Consider the following 14,508-nt stretch of genomic DNA (forward strand, 5'->3'; position numbering starts at 1 on the left):
CTCTTGTTTCGTGTAAAATCCGAAGCCGCGCCCGCTCGAAACTGTTTTACGTCTGCCTATACAGAAGGACACGGTTCGAATCACCCGCCATGTTCGCCTCGACGAGACTTGGCAGCTTGTCCTGTCCCATTTGTTATTCGACGAGTGCTTCCTGCACTACGGACACATGTTCCGAAGACACAAAAATTCTCCGAGCCGAAAAGAAACGTGGCCTTTAAATATATTGAACGTACTCCTCGAACGAAAATTGTTTGAGGCTGTGCGAAACGCATTAAAAAATTATTCAACTGCACTGGCAATCCCAATTGGGAATCGATAAAGCACCCCTAGGAACGTATTCCAATTATTCAGTATTATTTTCTAAAAGAAGATTCTCAGGCCCTCTAGAGCTTGAAATAATAATCCCTAATGAATCAAAGTCTGAGAAGGTGTTCTATAACAATTTTTAGAACTGCAAAATTTATTCTACCCTCTTAAAAATAAAAATAAAATTTTTCCTTTTCTATCTATCTTGTGCAAATCTTTCTGCAAAATAAAAATGGTCTTGTACTAAATGCATACAATTCTCAGTCTACGCGCGAACAACATTAAAACAATTCTTCATTACATTGATTTAAACAAAACTATAAATATTGTGTAGATCATGAAGGGTTGAAATAATTTTAGGAATATTCAAAAATGGTCAATCCACTTTCCAAAGGTTCATCACGACGTCTACATAAAATGTTTCTCTTCGAAATTCAGAATTGTTAGAAGATTATAATTACTGTCGATGATACAAGATTGGGAGAAGGAAGCGTGGATGCATGTCTTGAACTTTCCCACCGTGGACAGGGGTCAGGTTCGTCGGTGCGAGGGGTGCAACAGCTTCGAGTCCCTTCTCTGGGTCAGAAGGGCCAAAGACTGACCCAGAACAGGTTTCCTTCTTGTCTCCTTCGCGATTTTTTCCCCCTTTCCTACCTTTTCACCGTTCGTGTCCAAGTCAGATTGACCTCCAGTCGATTGTCCATCTTCCTTGGCCCGCTATCCTGCCAGGAACTGGTTTTCTTTCCCACATATCCGGGCCTTTGGCCGGTCACTTAGGGGGAAAACAGGAAGAGTGGGGCATCAGGACTGACCAGTTCCCGGATGCATACCCCGGGCCCTTGGTCAGTTTACGATTTTGTCCCGTGATCGACGGTGCCCCATTGCCTTCCACTCTGTGACCCCCTGGCGGATTCTTCGGGAAAGAAGCATGACGTAAGATACACTCTCTTTGACAGATTTTCAGTTCACAATTCTAGAAGGTCTCTTAGAGGATACGCGGTCTGTGAACCTATATTCTTTCAAAAGAATTTCGAAGTAACATGTTCAAGAAATGTGTCTTCGCCGCGACAGTGATTCTGGGGTTTATTTATTTGCTCCGGGCGCTATCGATTTTAGGGGTTGTCTTCGCGGACTCTGTGATGTATGTGTTGGAACTGTACGCTGCCTCCACCGACGATGCAGATATTTTACTTTAACTTCGGTCCCCGTGTTGCGATTGTTTGCTGATTTTAGGTGAGAATTACGATTGTTATTTTTAATTGATAGTGATCGTTAGGGTTCTTCCATCTTTGTTCAGATTGTGGTACATTGTGTTGTGGGATTGTTGAAGAAGTGAACTGTTCTGTAGGATTCATCATCAATTTATTCATTATAACCAGTTGTTAAATGTTGTTCGTTGATTCAGGTGTGCATTCTAGGTTAGACTTATTTTAAACGAATATTATTTCCACTGGTGTACTCGAGAGAAAATAGAGAAGGAAACATGGCAGGATTGTATACTAATGTATAATAGCTTCAGTTATTTCATGTAAAGCACAGATCAAATGAACATGATGAATGAATGATAAAATTCATCAATAATTTGTTGGTTGTTCTGGCGTTTATGGAGATCAAGAAAATTATTTTTATACTTTTTCGTATGCTCTCGTCAGCCACAGTGATTAAAAACGAACTGAATTCCTCATTAAATTCAGCAATAATAGGTACGTTATTCTGCTGTTTGAAAAATTGTTTCCACACTTGCTTTGTTTACTTTTGTTGTCTTTTTGTTGGCCTAATTTAAGGTGAAGTTGTAGCAGTTGGCGACGCGTTAAAAACAAACGTGCAACACGCGAGCATTCAGCAGCGTACGGCCACGCACGGGAACGACTTTCCACCCCCACTCGGTCGGCCGTTTCACCCCCATTTCGTTTCGCGCTACGCCGTAAGTACTATACTTTGTACTACCCTGTAGGATAGTCAGGTTTTCCAAGTTCTCTCCCCTTTCGAGGGAAGCCACTCGAGGGCGGAGTCCCGGAGTAAAGCGGCCATACTGCCACCCCCGTCTTACCGACCCTCTTCTACCCCCTCTGGCAAAATAAGGGATGAAAAACAGGATGAGGGCAATGGTGCTTCTAGCGCGCTCTCAAGCATGCCGCCTTGCTTGCCTGCCTGCTTGCGAAGCGATGCTTGCGAAGCTTCATCGGGAATTCACCCTTCCGTGCCGCCTTTATTGCTTTCCCTATGGCAGAAAGCGAGCTATACCGAAATCTCGGAAACGAATCGCTCTGGCCTCTAGATAAATTGCGCCTCTATCGCGCTACTTACCGTCGCAGTCGTTTTATTTACCACTTTTCGCTCCTAGAAGCATTTCTCTTACTTTGTGTCTTAGGGGTGGAAAGCCGGGGGATTAATGTTCAAGGCAATTGTAGGAGACATATTTTCAATCCTACGGGTGATAGACGGATCCGAGTGACTCGTTTTTATTAGTATTGTGTTTTTTAATTCAGTGCTTTTCATTCAGAGAAATGTTCTTTACTTGTTAGGGATGGGAAATCAGGGGGAACAGGGACATCTTTTTAACACTAAAAATACTAGATGAGGCGAAATGACTCGTATAGACAGATCTTCGTAATTTAATGCCAAAGAAATTAGAAAAACGTTTATCAAGCACTTCTAAAATTGCTAATTCATAATATATGCAAGAACATAAATTATTTACGTTACGGATGCACAAAACTTTAACAACTCAAAAAGGCTAGTAAATTGAATGTCGAATATCACGCCTTTCAACCTGAAGTACTAAGAAAAAAGGGATAAAAGCCTAAAAAATTAAAAATGAATTTTTCCGAAACGCTCATAACAAAATTCCGTCCAATTCCTCAAATATCCAAGTTCGACCGTCCCCACCATAGCCGCTAATAGTTTCAAAATTCCCAGAGCCCGAGCCGGGGTCTGTTTAGTATTCAGCGAGCCGCGTCGGCGTGTCACCGATTCCCTATCGGTAAAGATTGAAAGGGAAGTCTTGCCCTTTACAGGGAAAGATTCAGACCGGATTCTCTCGTATTCCAAACCAGTCCGCAGCTTTCAGCTCCTCGCTCTCTCCCCCTCTGGTCCGTATCGCCCTCGCTCTCTCTCTCACCTCGCCTCTCTTCACAGAGAAGATATTTCTCCGTAGGAGCTTCTCGCAGAGTGAATGCTCCTTAATTTCCTTTGAGCCGTTTGCTTCGGAGTAAAATCCACCTCGTGCCCATCCCCGCCGTACCCCTCGACATCCCTTGCTCTGCTTTTCTAGCAACCCCCTTCGCAGCCCCCCAAACCCCTTTCGTAGCAACCATACTCGCCCACCGGCGGCATCGTCGCATAACCGTCGCCCCGACTCGATGCTGACGCCAGCATCTCTATTCCTCTCTTTCTTCAGCCCCGCAGCTCCTCCGTCGCCAAGGCCTTATTCTGTAATTTCGTTTACAAATGAAAGGGCCGCGAGCTACGACTTTGTACGAAGGTTTCACCCTGGTACCAGGGCGTCTGCAAACGGCTCTAGCTACCCCGGCGACTGCCAGGTACCACCCCCTCCTTCTCGTACCCCCCTAGACGTCTCCTTAACGCCCGGTCCGCTCGTTACTCCTCGAACAACCTCCCTCTCGAGGTAGGTCTTGCCTACCTTTATCGCGGTATTATTCCTTGTCATCGGCGAACACCGTCGAACGAATCCGCCGAGATGCTTCGGGGATGGAGTGCCAGTCTTAGGGATGGATTCTTTGTCTATGATGATAAGTTTCTAGTGATTAGTTGGAAGTGGATGCATTCTATTAAATGTTCCGCGATGCATCATATAAAATAGAAGATGTAGCAGGTTTTGAGCTTTACAATTATCCCCCAAGCTTTCGACGTATTGAATACAAATATGACTTTCGTTTTTAGCGGAAATTTACAAGTTCCCGAGATATCCACAAAAAAATGTCTCACTTCAACGAAGGAATATTCCACTTGGTTTCTACTTCTTGCAATCGATGCAGACAATTTTGCATAAAGATCCGCAGCCTAGTGGTCGGCTTCGATTCTTTCCCGATCGTCGAACATTTTTCTTCACATCGGCACAGCTCGAAAGAGACAAATCGGCCAGTACTTTCGCGGCGAAAACCTCGGCAATGGAAGAGAGATACCCCACACGTTCGGCACGGTATTTTAATTCGCCGGGAATGTTGGCCGACCGCCAAACGTCCGCAGAGATTTCTTAATACCCGCCGCAAATGCCTGGCGTCTGTGCCCGCGTCGTTCAGGAATTGCGGCCGGTCTGTCGCTCGTTGGATCGGAAGAGGGTGTGCAACGAGGAAACGATACCATAAACGTTTATGGGCCGCGCGCTTTTTCCTCCGACCGGGACGCCTCTTTTATTTTTATCTGCCCGGGACACGCTCGAGGCTAACGCGCCTGTCACCGGCCCCGTGATCCGTGAAACGATCAACCCTCTTGGTCTTTCGATCTTCCCTTCGCGATCAACTATAAGAGTACTCTCAGATGATCTTCACCATTCACTTTACATACACAAAATTCTTTTTGTATCCCCCTGTGAAAATCCGACGTTGGCAATTACGAAAGAAATAATAAACCAACGATTTACCAAGTGTCTAAATGTGGAAATTAGTGGCCCATTTCTAATGTTTCCGAGCTGACAGGGTTCTCGACTAACAACGCTTGCTCCGGCGCAGCAGCCTCCTATCTTAGAATAGCAGCAATTAAGAAAATAGCCGCGCGGTGTAGGGGCGTTTATTCGTAAAAGTGTGCGATCAGAGGATAATCCGAGGTTACGTGGATCGTCGCTACCCTGGGGACGTCGCGAAATAATATTTCGCTAGGGGAGGACCATCCCCGTGACCTGGGGCCACCCCGAAAGATACCTCGAACGGACTCGCGCACATTCAATCCAGACATTCGAAGCATCCACCTCCCCGAGACGCGCGGCTCCCTTATATTCTCTGAAAACAGCCCTCCTCGGTCCTCAACTACCTCGCTCTGTCTTCGTGCTCACCCCCGCGGAGCCCACCCGCGCGCACACACACACACAGCACTTACACCGACGCCCGAAAATTGTCTGTCTCACTCTTTCGTCGGCTCATCCGTCCGCTGTTGTCTCGCTCCCACCCCGACTTTCTGTCGTCGCATGGCTTTTGTCTCGGTGCGCGCATTGATTTCTGGGGCCAACTTCGCTTCGTTGCCGGCGTCGTTAAATTATAATCGCGAAACACCCCGGCTCTGAAGTTGCAGACAAAGCCGCCCCGTGGCAGAGGACACGGGCTGCAGCCTAGAAAACCGGGTGCTTAGGGGGTGGCGGAGAGAGCATTCCACTGACACAAGGAGGAGCAAGGGGCACCGAGATACCGAGGCAACTTCGGGGCACCAGCTTTCTCGGGAACAAGTGCCTCCAAGTCGTAGACCCCGAGTCCCAGACGTTTTCACCAGCCTTTTCGAGACCGCGATGCTGAGGCGTTGAGTTAGGGGTGAGTCATTCCACGGAGCCAAGGTCTGAGAAATCATCCCTTAGTTCAGAAGATAAAGAATTAGACTTGACTTCCTAATTGTAAATTTTTAAAGATCTGAAACCAGATAAGTCCAGATTTCGAAAATTGTGTACTGTTGCACTGAATAATCAGGAATATATGAAAATATGCAAAACTTCGAGGAAAAGAATTTCATTAAAAAGTGGACTTCCTCAACTCAGCTTGGATTGGTAATTTGAAATTCTCAAGAATCTGTGGAAGCCACCCCTCTTGAAAAAATCGAACCGAGCTGTCATCCCTTAGATCAGAAGATAAAGAATTAGACTTGACTTCCTAATTGTAAATTTTTAAAGATCTGAAACCAGATAAGTCCAGATTTCGAAAATTGTGTACTGTTGCACTGAATAATCAGGAATATATGAAAACATGCAAAACTTCGAGGAAAAGAATTTCATTAAAAAATGGACTTGCTAAACTCAGCTTGGATTGGTAACTTGAAATTCTGAAGAATCTGTGGAGAAGCCACCCCTCGTGAAAAAAATCGAACCGAGCTGTCTAATCTGAAATTTCGCAAGAGCCGAAACGCCACCCCCAGGTCGGGAAGAATAGAGACTAACGAATCAATTTCGAAAGCCCTGCCATTTTCGGATCCTCGGCCCCCATTTTCGGCGATCCTTCACCCAACCGCCGGCAGCCTCAGTGTCGCACCCCCGCGCCGGTTTCTCTATTAAATTTTCCGGGTTCCGGGGGTGAAATACGAGCTGACCCCGGCGCTGACACGAGCATAAGGCGCGCGACCACTCAAGTTCCAATAGTAAGTTGAATTCGGAGACCTGGCGGAAGAAGGCAACCCCGTGGGGTGCCAACCAGACCTGTTTCAACCCTCTCCCTCGCCTCGAAGGGGTTGCTTCTCCTTGCTCCGGTTTTGTACAAGACGCGTTAAATAAATGAAACTTCCGCGGAGCAAGAACAGCCGGCACGGGCATATAAATTCTCTCGCTTCGTAATTTCAAACTCAAACACCACCGGGGGACGACTCACCCCGTTTACTCCGACCCACCCCCGGCACCCCACTCGCACTGTTCCCACCCACGAGCTGTTTTACTCGCAAGCGACGGAGGACCGGAAAAGGGTATCGAAGGACCGAGATTTCCGAGGGGGATCTACTTGCTTAGACCCTTCGGAAACTCGCAACGATGATTATCGCCGCGAAAGCTGACGCAGTCTTCCATTTTCTTCAACCCCCCGCGAGACTGTTTGCTGTTTTGCTCATGACTCGCTGTTTCGAAGGTCGTCGATGCAGACGGGAAATGGTTCGCAGGCGTCGGGAACAGGAGAGGTGCTTTTTCTTATAATACTTGAGCTAGAACTTTAGGGGTTGAAGGGTTTTCAATACGTGAAAAAATGTTCAGAATAGTTTTCGAGGACTGTTGTTTGCAATAGAATTTTCAAAATGTTAATTGAGACAGATCATAGAACTCTTCGCTTTGTAATAATACTGTTTATTGATGGTCGTGCTGGATCGGTAGACGAATACGAATGAGATTTTATAAACTTTCTTCGATAAGACTCTTTCAATTTTTAAGGGTTGTACATAGCTATTATAATGTACTTCGCAATATCAGAGTGCAGGCGCACTTGTATATTATTTGTGTCTTTAAGTTAGTAGGTTAATTAGAGTGTCTTGTTACGAAAATTGACTGGCTCCGCCCGAGGGTTTTAATTAGAAGTCTTTGATCCGTTCTTCGTGAAAGATGACTAGCACATTGTCAGACCTTTTCTAAGATCTTCATGGAGCCTATTTAATTATGAAACAATCCGTAGGTGCACTGCCAATTACTCTGATGTATCACACACAAAAATAGTGTATAACAGAGACCTCATACTTCAACTTCCTCTACCTGGATCATCAATCATCTCGCCGAAACTCCCTTTTCTCCACAGCTACTGAACAAAGCAAACTCCACGACCTTTCTCAAACTCTTTACACAGCAATTAGGAAACAATTCGTCCACTCTTTCAAATCTATCACAAAAGTAAGGTACACCAAGATCTCCGCACTCTACCTTCCTCCATCCAATTATCAAACACTCCCCATTCTCAGCATCCTCTGCAGCAACGGGTCCAAGGTCCCTCTTACCAAAAATCCCGCCGCCTAAAGCGAATTACTCACAGAAAATTAAGCTCGCTACCAGCCCGCTCTTCTTGGTCGAGAAGCTCGGCTCAAGAAGCACCGTCCCGGCTAATTACGATTTACGTCGGTAAGGGGTGCAGACTCGTTTCCCACGGAATAAGTCCACTGCTCGCGAAGAAACCGGGGGGTGGTTCTCACTCCGGCATCAAGAACCTCGTACTCGAGTGGGGGATGGCTCGTAAAATTCGTCATCGAGATTCACGGTGGAAGGTGCTCTTTCCGCATAAATTCAGCGTGCGAGGCCTCTTTCTCACCCTCGCCGACCCCCGAATAAGGGTGGGCCACCTCCGGATCCGGCCGCCCGTTCCGTTTTCTCTGGCTGCTCCTTGCAGTAATTTCGCAGCAGCCCCGCCTAATCTCGTCCTAAAATCTAATTCCGCCAACAATTTCTAAGCCGGTCCATTAAAATTCTAAGCACAGTGCCGCGGCGCTGGCGAGAGAAGAGGGAGTAAACTCTAGGAGTGGCGGGCGCGAGCGAGCGAGCGAGCTAGGGGTTTGAAGGAGGACGAGGGGGGTTGAAGAGGGTGGGTTGTGCGAGGCTGTCGGGTGGGTTGCCGAGGGGGTTGCGTTCGGGGGGTGGCTGAAACAATAAGAACGTTGCGGAGGCAGCGGCCCCCAACCCCCCGCAATCCCCGCCATGCCGTAAGAACGCCGTAAAAGCTCGCCTCCGCGCGCTTTCATTGGCTGAGCCGGCGCCCAACGAGCGAGATATCGCGCAAATAGCGACGACGAAACGACGGGCCACGGGAATAGAGACCGACGACGACGCTAGAGAGAGAAAGAGAGAGAACGAGTGCGAGACGGGAAGAGGGGACGCTCGAACAACGGACAGAGAGCAACAGAGCCCTCCGAACGTGAGAAAGAGAAACCGGGGATGGTTGAATGAGGAACAGAGATAGCTAGAAAGGGAATCCGAGGTAGAGAGTTGGATGAGAGAGAGAGAGAGAAGGAAGGGGGGTGGCGCGCGCGAGAGAACGGCATATAAGCATTCACGGTGCAGCCGCAGTAAAGGACGCTTTTCATTGAGCCGTCTTATTGTGCCGGTCCCGCTCAAGTTTCCAACGACGTTAGCGGCTCTGTTTGCCCACGTCCGCTGTTTTCCTTTCCTTAGCTTTCCGGGCGCGCAACTTCCGCCGGCAAAGGCGGAACCCACGATTCCGTACCTTCCACGGGAAGCCGAACGATATCCTCCCGACTTCCCGTTCAACGTCGAATCACCTTTTTTGAAGAATTCTGCTCGCAGAATGTTCGCCTCCTTTGACGAGGCTCAATGCTTTTGTTCCGGTTTCTTTGGGAACGTAGGGTTGACTCTGTTGATGGCGACAGGCTTCTTGGGATTTTAGGGGTGCTAACCTTGACTTTATCGATGATGGAAGTGTCGCGCTGCGTAGGGTGATTCGGTCCCCTGACTTTGCTTGTTCAATTTGCAGAGCTTAGGTTTGGAGGAGCTGAAATTTTTGGTTGGATAGTTGCACGAATTCTCTCGATTTTTCGGGGAAATTACTACGTTTACTTTCCATTGCTTTTGAATGCGTAGTTCGTCGATGATCAGCTTTCTCGTAGATGTAATTCTTGTTTCGCGAGTATGACAGTTTGCTCTATTACGGTGATATTTTCACTTAGACAGTTCGTTGACAAAAGAAATGTATAAAAGTGTCGTTGAAACAAACCATTAACTACCAGCAACAACAAACGCCTTGAAGCCGAACTCCAGCATCAAATTGAGAAAAAAGCACCCCAATTTCCAAACCAAATGCAGTTTTCTTCAGCCCAGTCTCTATCAAACACTGTCGTACCACCACCGAGCGTCCTCCTAGGCGATCAAACGTTGCCCCAGAGCAAGGAGCAGAACCAATCCACCTGTTCGAGTCAGGTGAAGCTTTTTCCTCGATTTTTCCTCGGGTTCATTGGATCGCGACCCTTCGAAACAACGGCGCATCGTCTTGGGGTGCATGCGGCCACGGGGGTGGGCGAAGACAGGCGAGAGGACGAGGTGGAAGCAGGAGAAAGGGGGCGGAAGGGGGTGAGGGCACCGGTGAGCTCCTTTGCGAACCTACAGGGCAAATGCAGGTTTCAGGTTGCTTCACGTGCACAATTACCGGGCACAGGATGGGCGCGGGCGGGAATGAAATTTCGTCTTGTGTAGCGGGAGCAAGCAAAGTGTGCGCGCCCTCTCTCCGTTCTACACGGCCTGGGGAATTGAGTTTCGTCGCGAGAGAGCGAGTGAGAGAGAGAGTCCTCGCTTAGGAGTGCGGAGAGGAGACTGTGCCGCGCGCGAAGCCGTTCCGTGGAGATAGAGGAAAGAGAGATAGAGAGAGAGAGAGGTTGATGGAGAAGGAAGAGGTTCGTCGCGCGTCGTGGAGAGAGAGGAGGCCTCTGACTGGCTGGATGGGCTGCTGTAACACTGTTATTGCCAATAATGGCACGACTATGCGCGTATATGTCTCGCCGGTTGATCGAGAAATTGATTTATGAAAAGAAACGACCGGCCCGCCGTACGATTCCATTCCGGCCCGATCGATTTATGGAGCCTGGATCCTGGATCCTGGCCGACCGCGTATTCTTGCGCGTTCTCCACCCTCGCACACTCTCGTATATACTCACCCCCCTCTTCATTGTCTCGCCGGTCTCATCAATCTATTCTTTGGCCGTCTTCAAGATCGATTTTTTAGATGGCACTCCGTACTCTTGAACGTTCTTCCTGGTGGACGTGTGATCGACAAGGGGTTTAGGATGAATGGATAAATATGGAGTATGTTTTTATTTTACTGTGAACTGACGTCGTCAGGATTTCCATCTGCGAATCAAAAGATTGAATTACAATTTATTTAGTGACATATTATTGTGCTACTTGTATTAGAAATTTCCATCTAGAATGCGAAAAAGATTGATTCAAGTAATGTTCCTTTTAGAATGCATTTTTAAGTAACATCCTGTAGTTGTTTGTTCCAAGACAGAGCCTCGAGAAACGTCTTCAGGGCATACTGAAGTTCCCCATTACATTCTCTTGATACTTCAGCTTCGCACCTGCTAGACAGTAAGCAAAGGCAAGACAACTTAGACGGTAACTAAAGACAAGTCAGATTAGACAATAAATAGAAACAGGTCAAGTTACACGAGGAATAGAGTCAGATCGAGTTAGAGTATTAAAAAACACAGGTCAAGTTAGACAGTAAATAAAGAGAGGTGACGTAAGACACAACTACAGACAGGACAAGGTAGACAATAGACACAGACAGGTCAAGTTGACAGGACAACAACTACGGAGAAGCCAAGTGAGACGATAAACAGAGCGAAGTCTGACAATGGAAATAAGAAAATAGTCATTTGCACAGACCAATGAAAGGACCATAAAATGATTGTCAACAATGGAGGTGCGCCTTGACAGGTCTGAACGGCATCCCCCGAAACCGCGATGGATGGCGTCGTCAGTCGGTCGTCTGCCCGAAGTTCGACAGCGCCTAATCCGCGACTCGAAGTAAATCGAATGAAGTCTCGAATTAAATACAGCCCTCTCTGTATTCCGGGCATACCGAAAGGGGATGCAAGAAGACGGTAAGGGGAGGGAGCAAGGGGGTGAAGGGGGAGAGAGACAGCGAGCGCTAGCTGACTCCATGCGAGACGAGGCGAAGCAAGGTTCCTTGTATTTAATTACCAACTCTAAGTCTCCAGCCGGGAATGAGGGAGCTTCCACCCGGGCACACCTCTTCTTCGCCACCATCCACGACCACCTATCCACCCCCTCCTCTCGCCACCCCTTCGAGCCCCGTTTCGGTGCCCGCAATCTTCTTCCCCGCCTCTTCTTCCGAATGCCACCCTCTCGCCGCGCTTTTGCTTTAAACGACTCCCGGAATTCGTCTGGTCCTTGTTTTACCTTCCGCTTTGGCGAGCTTCCTTCTCACCTGTGGCTGAAAATCCTCGAGTAACGTTGCACTATTTCCATGGGATGGTATTCTATATTTTTTGATGTTCTATAATCGAGAATTTTTCATATAATTCTCACTCTATTCATTTGACTTTTATGAAATTCCAACCGACGAGTCAAGATGGAATACTTCCAACTCTATTGCGTCTAGAGGGTGGAATTTTATTTTTATGATTATTCTACTCGTTCCGAAAATTTTTCTACCTTTTTTCAAATTTTTGTGTAATTTTGCATCACTGCGTGTTGTTGTAGTTGATTATACGGTGCTAGTCTAATGGCGCGTCTGACTATTGCAGTCTGTTTCTACTAGTGTTCTATTTAGGAACGCCATACTAATGTAACGTAAACTATTACAATCAAGAATGGCAAGATCGATGTAGAATACTCTTTCTGTTCTAATAGATTCATTAGTTTAAATAGTACAAATAGGAATGAAATTCTGTGAAAGTTTCTATTTCATTCTTTTTCAAGATGTTCACACAAGCTATAAATAAGTATAAAATTCGTTGTTGATCATACATCTTGTGAATTTGACAGGATACATTCTCCTCATATCATCAAGCTTTACAGAGTCTCCCCTCGCCTACATTTCTTTTAGTATCTCTTTACACGGTAATGAACCACCCCATTAAAAAATCTTAAAACTAGTTATCCCCACCATTTCACTATTCTCACCATGCCGAGAAGTCAATTCTCCGAGCCCTGTCTCCCGGTAAGCTTGAGAAACATAAAACATTCAGAACCGAGGCAAAATCCGCGAGTCGACGACAGCACTGCGAAATTCCGCCATCTCGGATTCGCGGTGCTGACGATCCGCGAAGTCGTGGCGCATTAATAATTTTTGCGCGCGACTTTCTCGCCGGTCGTCGCGCGGCGAAAATTAGACAGTGGCGCGCGGTGCGGGGCGCGGCGGCGGTGGTGTCTCGTCGCGACATCAAAGACCTCTCCTCTCTCCTGGCATCGCCGTAGGCAGCAAAGAAGGCTTCCTGCCCCTTTTCATCCCTTAAATCCCGCCCGAGTGGTATTTGCCGGGGCGACCCAGCCTGCCCCGCTCTCCATCATTAGCGGGGGAGAAAGAGACCTCGCCAAGAGGAAGGAAGGAAGGCGAAGAAGAGAGAGCCTCATCTCTCCGTCTCCCCGTCAGTTGCCTCGTGTCTTCTCCCTCTTCGGGGAACCCTTCGAGCCGCTGCCAACCCCCTCTTTCTCCGCCACCTCCCTCTGCCAGGGAAACGGTGTTCTGGTCCTGGGTTCGCGCGCAAATATCGCCTTTCATATTCCTTCGAAGGAGCAGAAAATCGTTACGGTGCCTTTTGCGCGCGCGCTACGGGAAATATCTAGCAGCCACGTTCCTTTTCCTTCGCACCGTAGCTCGCATCGTTTCGTCTCGCCGCGGACAAAGAGAGAGCTCCCCGCTCGAGGGTGTAAGTAAGTAAAGTCTCTCCTCTCTCTCTCTCTCTCTCTCTCTCACTCTTTTTCTCCGTCTCTCTCCTCGCAACCCGCCCCTCGTTCTATCTGTCTTCTGCTATTTCCAACCGCCTTCTCTGTCCGACCGTTATTCTCTCTTTCTTTCCACCCTCCACGCGCTCGCTCCTTTTAACGCTCAACCCCTCCAACAACCCTTCTCTCTCTATTCCTGTTTTCTCATCCCTCTCTTTCGCTAGAAACCCTCGACGGGGCTGCAGAACCGCTGGAGCCCGCTATTAACCCGCTCCTTTCCCTTCTGCTCACCCCTCATGTCCCCACCCACCTCCTGGCCAACGTATCGTCTAAGCGCGAACAAAGATGGCGGAAAACTAAACAACTAGGCGAACACGCACAAGGAACGACTCACGACGAACCTCTCGACCTTTTATCGCGACGAATTTCACCCTCTTCGGTTCAGAAACCACCCCTGCTGGCACGGGTCGTCTGAACGGACCCGTGACCCGGAGCGACGCGACGTCTTCCGCCGATGACCTCTTCCGATGGACACAGAGGATCGACGGCTTGTTGTGGTGTACCACGTGCCATCCACCCTCGGACCTTCGCATGGTTTCGTAGGGGCTGGTTAGAGGATTCTTCTGGCGGCTTCTTTTGCGAGGCGATGGATGATCATTGGGACAGAGTTCGGGGGTTGGCTTCGGCGTGAGGTTTCTTGGGCAATGGAGGGTATGGAGATTTATGCTTTTGCAGATTTTATAGTCTACGTATTTGTTCGCAAGTTCTTTATACAATTATTTCGCATAAAGTGCTACTGCCAGTAAATGATTGGTTTCAAATTTTTAATTTTAAAATTATTGATATTATGCGACAGACAATTATTCCCTTATTTTAATAAAAATTTTACAAACTCTAAATACGTGGAATCACGTACGTTAGCGTTAAAACTATTGTTTGAATTATCGATTGTATGGTTGTTAAATGAATAATATGTTAGTGTTCTCGGCTCAACGGTACGATCAACTAATTACGAAAAAGCAAATTTTGCACGTTAACTTAAACTTTCAACGTTTCGATCCATGTGTGGATCCTTTTCAAGAAACTAGAAAAACTGCGTCTGAAAAAGATTTTATAATGTAATAAACAAAAACTTTAGAATTTCTGTGAGATCGGATTGCAATTCT

General features: G+C 47.5%; 1 long non-coding RNA gene across 1 annotated transcript in view; it reads left to right on the forward strand.

The window, feature by feature from the left end:
• The first annotated feature begins 882 nt into the window (after positions 1-882).
• LOC143214861 (uncharacterized) overlaps positions 883-14,508 on the forward strand; it is a 28,846-nt gene continuing 15,220 nt past the window's right edge. The window contains exon 1 of the long non-coding RNA XR_013010235.1: positions 883-1,239. This is a non-coding gene — a long non-coding RNA (uncharacterized LOC143214861). The remainder of the gene's footprint in view (positions 1,240-14,508) is intronic.

This window comes from Lasioglossum baleicum, chromosome 13 (assembly GCF_051020765.1).
Source record: "Lasioglossum baleicum chromosome 13, iyLasBale1, whole genome shotgun sequence".
Taxonomy (NCBI): domain Eukaryota; kingdom Metazoa; phylum Arthropoda; class Insecta; order Hymenoptera; family Halictidae; genus Lasioglossum; species Lasioglossum baleicum.